Source organism: Cygnus atratus, chromosome 1 (assembly GCF_013377495.2).
Source record: "Cygnus atratus isolate AKBS03 ecotype Queensland, Australia chromosome 1, CAtr_DNAZoo_HiC_assembly, whole genome shotgun sequence".
Taxonomy (NCBI): Eukaryota; Metazoa; Chordata; class Aves; order Anseriformes; family Anatidae; genus Cygnus; species Cygnus atratus.
The window spans coordinates 172,062,660-172,069,676 of NC_066362.1; the positions used below are offsets into that span (position 1 = coordinate 172,062,660).

The following is a 7,017-nucleotide window of genomic DNA, read 5'->3' on the forward strand; positions in this document are numbered from 1 at the left end:
TGTGAGAGCATATTTAAGACAGGGAAAAAAAAAAAAAAAAAAAACACGCTGCAACACACAGCAGCTGGGAGAGTGAGAGGAGTGAGAAACAGCCTTGCAGGCGCCAAGCTCAGTGAAGAAGGAGGGGGAGAGGTGCTCCAGGCGCCGGAGCAGAAGTCTCCTGCGGCCTGTGGTGAGGACCATGGTGAAGCAGGTTGTCCCCCTGCAGCCCATGGAGTACCACGGTGGAGCAGGGTTCCACGCTGCAGCCCGTGGAGGAGACCACGGTGGAGCAGGTGGACCTGCACCGACAGAGACTGCGGTTTGTGGAAGACCCCTGCCAGAACAGATTCCAGGCTGGACCTGTAGCCCGTGGAGAGGAGACCACGCAGGAGCAGGTGACCTGACAGGAGCTGCTGCCCGTGGGGGACCCACGTTGAAGCAGTTTGCTCCTGAGGGATGGACCCCGTGGTACGGACCCATATCTGGAGCAGTTCTTGAAGAGTTGCTGCCTGTGGGCAGCCCACGCCAGATCAGTTCAGCAGGGACTGCATCCCATGGGAGGGACCCCACAGCACAGGGGACGAGAGTGATCGAGAAGGAGCGGCGGCGAAGAAGCGCTATAGACTGACCATAACCCCCATTCCCCCGTTCCCTTGCACCGCTCGGGGGGAGGAGGTGGAAGAGGGATGGATGGGGGGGAAGGTGCTTTTGGTTTCTTTCCTTTGTTTCTCGCTTCTCTAGCTTGTTCGTAATAGGCAATAAATCTTACTATCTCCCTATGCTGAGTCTGTTTTGCCCGTCACAATAATTACTGCGCGATCTCCTCGTCCTTATCTCAACCCTTGAGCCCTTTTCATGTATTTTCTCCCCGTTCCTCTTTGAGGAGGGGGAGTGAGAGAGTGGTTGTGGTGGAGCTCGGCCGCCCACCTGAGTAAAACCACCGCACCCTTACACTAAGATAATTTCCTACTGGAGTATTTTGTCTCAAGAAAAGCTTGCAGACATGCCTACTTAAAGTTCACAAAAAGAAATTCCACTCCCCTGAACTGCCTTCATGAGCCAAGTATTGCATCAATATTTACACTCCTTTCTGAGTTGTTGTTTATACACATAATTTCCTCAGTTCACTTTTTTCACAAAGCGCCATGGCCAAACGCCAAAAGGATAAAAGTTCTGCTTACAAATGTCATACAACCTAGAGTCAGAAGGCTCTTCAAATCCACCCTCTGTATTTTACAACCAAGTAAGCAACAGGCAGGATCAAACACTGTCAGCACTGGCAGCCTTCTGTTCTCCCTTATTCAAATAATAATATGAAATAATGTCATTATGTTCAGTATGTTTTCTCCATATTTATACCAGTGTCACCATCAGGAGAAAGGAGCCAAAATTCAGTTACTGAAATTGTGCATTTTGCTGTTTTTAAGGTCTTTTTTATTAAAATGTCTCTTGATAGGTCTGTTCTACCCTAGATTCTTATTCTAGTGAACCTTGTTATATTCACCCATTTCTAAGAGTGCATCATTTTAAACAATACCTCAAAAGAGATTATTCTTACATCAGAACAGAGCTATGCATGCACCAAAAGAGCTTAGCATTCCAGAATTGGTATCTGACAGGGATGAACAAATATTTGACTTGATATTGAGAATCCTAGGATGCATTTATGCTAATGAACTTTCTAATGTAAAAGTTACTATAATGCAATTCACCTTCAATGTAACCCTCCTGCTCAGTGTGTGTCGGATCAATTAGTTTGTCCAGGACTATGTCCATTCAGGGTTTGAACACATCCACAGACAAGCACTCCACAGCCTTTTTGAGCAGCCAGTTCCAGTGTTCAGTCACTTTCACAGTATTTTTTTTTTCTTATGTTTAGACAGAATTTTCTGCATTTCAGATTGTGCTCACTGCCTCATGTCCTTTCATTAAGCACTGCTGAGAAGAATGCCTATCTATTTCCTACAGTTGATTTCTGCACATTGATAAGATCCCCCTGAGCCTTCACTACTCCAGGCTGAACAATCCCACCTCTCTCTGCCTTTTCATGTATGACAGACGTTCTGGTCCTTTAATCTTTTGGGCTCTTCACTGGACTCGCTCCATTAACTTATTAATGGAAAGGTTACTCCATTAACCTTTCTTATAGTGGCAAGCCCAGAACAGGACACAGTACTGTAGATGTGGCCTCACCAGTGCTGAGTAGAGAGGAAGAACCATGTCCCTTGACCTGCTGACAGTTCTCTAGGGAAGCAGCTCCAGGATGCATTTGTTGTTTTTTTTGTTGTTGTTGTTGTTTTTTACTGCAAAGGTACATTGTTGTCTCATGGTCAGCCAGGTCTGCCAGGAACACAAAGTCATTCTTGGAAAAGCTACATTCCATCTGATTGGCCCCTAGCCTATACTGGGTTGTGGGCTTATTTTTTGCTAGGTGCAGAACTATTTCACTTTGTTGAACTCCATGAGACTTCTGTTGGCCCATTTTTCCCCCTTGTCAAAATTCTTATGAATGACAGTGTGTATCAGCCACTCTTCCCAGTTTTGTATCACCAGCAAACCTGAAGAGCTTAAACAGTAAGGGACCCACTATCAACCTTTGGATTACTTTACTAGTACCTAGACTCCTTATGGACTTTGTGCCATTAATCACAACTATCTGAGCACAACAAGATACCTTGTGGTTCAGGTCACTGTCCACTTACCTAACCCAGAGTTTAACAGTTGAAGTTAAGGATGAGGATGTTATATAGTGTCAAAAGCCTTACTACAGTCAAAATAGACAACATTCACTGTTCTCAATGCTTCCACCACCAGGGATGTTTTATGATTACTTGATATGCTGCTTCACCACCCTCCCCAGGATTAAAGTGAGGCTGACCAGTCTGTAGTACTGCAGATTGTGGGGAACAATGAAAAAGGGTTTTTTAAGTATGCTATCAGGAAAGAGGACCAGAGCAAACATTGGTCTGATATTTGATGAGGTTGGTCACCTAACAAACAGAGACATAGATAGACAAAGCAGAGATATTTAATGCATTTTTTGACTCTGTCTTCAGCACTGATGATGGGCTCTGGAATCCCAGCTGTCCTGAGTCGGAGGACTGTAACTGCAGGAATGATAAACTCCCAACCAACCCTGCACTTGTGAGGGATTTGCTGCTCTAGTTGGATGCGTATAAGTCCATGGGGCCTGATTCATCCCAGGGTACTCAGAAAGCTGGCTGATGTCCTCGTGGGACCTCTCTCAATTATTTTTCAATGGTCTTGGGAATCTAGAGAGGTCTCAGTTGACTGGAAGCTGGCAAATGTGGTCTCAGTTTTCAAGAAGGGCAAGAAGGAAGATCCTGGCAATTACAGGCCTGTCAGTCTCACTTCGGTGCCTGGTAAAATTATGGAGAAGATTATTCTGAGAATTATTGAAACACACCTGAAGGACAACGCACGCATTGGTAACAGCCAACATGGGTTCATAAGGGGAAGGTGATGTTTAACAAACATAATTTCCTTTTATGACAAGGTGACCCATCTAGTTGACCAAGGGAAGCCAGTTGATATAATCTTTCTGGATTTCAGTAAAGCTTCTGATACTGTCTCTCACAGTATACTTCTGGGAAAAAATAAATATATAAATAAAAATGAATAGAATGCAGCTAGATAAAAGCATAATAAGATGGGTGAACAATTGGTTTATGGGTCGGGCGCAAAGGGCCCTTGTAAATGGGGTTACATTGGGATGGTGACCTGTCACAGGCGGGGTCCCCCAGGGCTCCATTTTAGGACCAGTCCTCTTCAATGTTTTCATAAATGATTTGGATGTTGGACTTGAAGGTTTTTTGAGCAAGTTCATGGATGATACTAAATTGGGTAGAGCTGTTGACTCCATCGAGGGTTGTGAGGCTTTGCATAGAGATCTAGACAAATTAGAGAGCTGGACAATCACCAACAATATGAAGTTTAACAAGAGCAAGTGACAGATTCTGCAGCTGGGAAGGGGCAAACCTGGTTTTACATACAGACTGGGGGATGAGATGCTGGAGATCAGACCCACAGAAATGAGTCTCCGACTTTTGGTCAACAGCAAGCTGAACATGAGCCACAAGTGTGCCTTGGCAGCCATGAGGGCCAGCCATACTCTGGGGTGCATCAGTAATGGCATTGCTAGCTGGTCAAGGGAAGTGATGGTCCTGCTCTACTCTGCACTGGTGTAGCCTCACCTTGAGTACTGTGTGCAGTTTTGGGTGCCACAATATAAGAAAGATATTAAAATGTTAGAGAGTGTCCTGAGGAGGGCTACCAAGATGGTGAAGGGTCTGGAGGTAAAGACCTATGAGGAGCAGCTGAAGTCACTTGGATTATTCAGCCTGGAGGAGAGAAGACTGAGGGGAGACCTCATTGCAGCCTACAACTTCCTCACAAGGGGGAGTGGAGGGGCAGGCACTGGTCTCTTCTCTCTTGTGACCAGTGATAGGACCCAAGGAAATGGCTTGAAGCTGTGACAGGGGCAGTTCAGGCTGGATATCAGGTAAAGTTTTTTCACCGAGAGTGTGGTCAGGCACTGAAACCAGCTCCCCAGGGAAGCAGTCACAGCACTGAGTCTGCTGGAGTTCAAGGAATGTTTGTGCTCTCAGAAACATGGTCTGATTTTTTGGGTGGTCCTTTGGTGACCCAGGAGTTGGACTTGATGATCATAGAATCATAGAATGGCCTGGGTTAAAAAAGGACCTTAAAGATCATCTAGTTTCAACCCCCCTACTCTGGCAGGGTTGCCAACCACTAGAGTAGTCTGCCCAGAGCCACATCCAGCCTGGTCTCCAGGGATGGGGCATCCACAACCTCTCTGGGCAACTTGTTCCAGTGGCCTCACCACCCTCTGAGTGAAATCCTTGTGGGTGCCTTCCAACTCAGGATATTCTATTATTCTATGACCTTGCCTTTTTTAAAGATAGGAGTGACATTTATATTCTTCTGGTCCTCAGGAACCTGCCTCAATCACCATGCTCTTTCAAGGATAACCCTGTCCACAACCTCTTTACCTGGTTGTTGATTATTCTGTACATGTTTCATAGTTTAAAGTTCTTCTTACAAGGTTGGTAGGTTAATAGCAGTACCCACTTAGGTGAATCCTTTCACTTCCAGACAGTCATCAGTTCTCAAAGAAGGTCCCATGGTCACAGAAAACAATACCCTGTTGCTGACACCAGCCACACAGCCACAGGCTTTGTCCACTCCTCCTCAACCCCCTTCCCCTCACTGACAGACTTGAGGAAAAGACAGCTTAGTACATTATGGCTTCAATCACCATGTCCAGAGCCATGTAGCAAAGCCTGATAATATACAGTTCTCCACTGGTATTATCATTGGTGACCATAAGAAACAGCAGCAGGGGACAATCATACAAGGTCAGACAAACCTTGACAGCATCTGTACAACTTCATAAAATGATACCTGGTTAAGCAGCAAACCTCATTTATTTGTCCATGAGGAAAAGGGAGCACTGTCTCTTCTATGATTATTTGTTTTCCAGGGTGAATAATGGCATATTCTTCCTATGAGCTTTTATCCACAAAAAGTTACAAGTATTTTTATGGACTCTTACTCATGTTTGCTGAGCTACATTTAAAGATAGGCAGGCAGCTGACAAAGAATGTGGTGGTTTTTCTTCCATCAATCTTTTCACAGGCTGTGAAGCATATAGTTTTATCCATAAACAGTATAACTTAATGTAAAGTAAGGGGAAGAAAAGACTGGCTTTAGACTTTCTGCGAATGTGATGTGACTTAAATTAGATCAAATAATAATGTTTACAAAAGCCGTAGGTATCCTAAAACCAACCCTGATATTCTCCCATCTGCTGCATTAAAGCAGGTTTTCATCCTCCCCAAAGCTTATTATTAAAGTAGAAATATTCTTTGCCGTAATGAAGAAATGAAAAGATGTGTGTGTGATTAACTCATCTATTTTTAACTTTTTTTTTCTGAATTTCCAATGTCCATAAAAAAGTTACATATTATTACAGATGATCTTTAGGAGATCTTTGCCTGTATATTCCTAAGAGCATCTGCATTGAAAGGTAGAAGTAGCACTGTTTTCAATGCTTTGGGAAGCACAGTCAAAGGACTGAGAAATTTTTTACATTAAATATAATTACAAATAAAATAAAATCTCATATCTATCCTATGCAGACCTCTGTAAGGAGATTTTCTGAGTCTGTAGTTACAGAATACAGTTAAAGAATTTGATTTTAAATTTACCTCTTGTCACGGAACTGTGCTCCAGGATGCTCATGTTAAAATGACAGTTTGAGGTACTTGGAGATAAATCTGAAATCCTGATGCAAACATAAAAATAGACCAAGTGTGTACATGTAGCATGTTGTTACTCTGAAAAAAGAAAAAAAAGTCAACAAAAAACATGAGCAATATATTATTTCTACTGAATGTAGAAACTGATTGAGAACAGAAACTATGGGAAGACCATAAAATTGAATGAATTTGATATTTAACACATTAATTAATTAAGGATAGAGTACTAACTTTTATTGTCTAATTCAATAAAATCCTGTAGTTCCAAAATGCATATGAAGACACCACACAATTCAAATAGTTTTTTTTTTCTTTTTAAGTAGAAACACAACTTAAGATAAGTTACCCTGTCATTTAAGTCCAGCACTCTGCATCTTCAAAAGGCAGCATGAGCAGTTTGTTTTTCCCTCCAAGGAAATGGCAGGATGTGACTAGATGAAACATGCCACACTTGCTCAGCTGTACAGTCAGCTCCGTGTCACTCCTGTATGTGTCAGCCACGTTAGTCATCCTGTGATGCCTTCACCAAACTAGCTTAGCCTGAGCTGGCAAAACTTGGTTGTTTTGATATAGTGCAACGTAAACACAGATAAGTCATTTGTGGACATCAGCTGGTGCAGTCACATGTCCCTTCACTTCTCCACATTGATTTTTCAGCTCAGTGAAGATTAGCTCAGGAATCTGCATGCTCTATAGGCATGGCAGCGTCAATGACTTCTTCCATCTTACCTTC

General features: G+C 43.2%; 1 long non-coding RNA gene across 1 annotated transcript; it reads right to left on the bottom strand.

Moving 5' to 3' along the window:
• Window positions 1–2,992: 2,992 nt before the first annotated feature.
• On the bottom strand, window positions 2,993–6,692 carry LOC126913214 (uncharacterized). Its single transcript, XR_007707931.1, has 3 exons — window positions 6,631–6,692; window positions 6,234–6,362; window positions 2,993–3,362 (listed from the first exon to the last, which is right to left on the bottom strand). It is a non-coding gene; the product is annotated as an uncharacterized LOC126913214 (long non-coding RNA).
• Window positions 6,693–7,017: the final 325 nt, after the last annotated feature.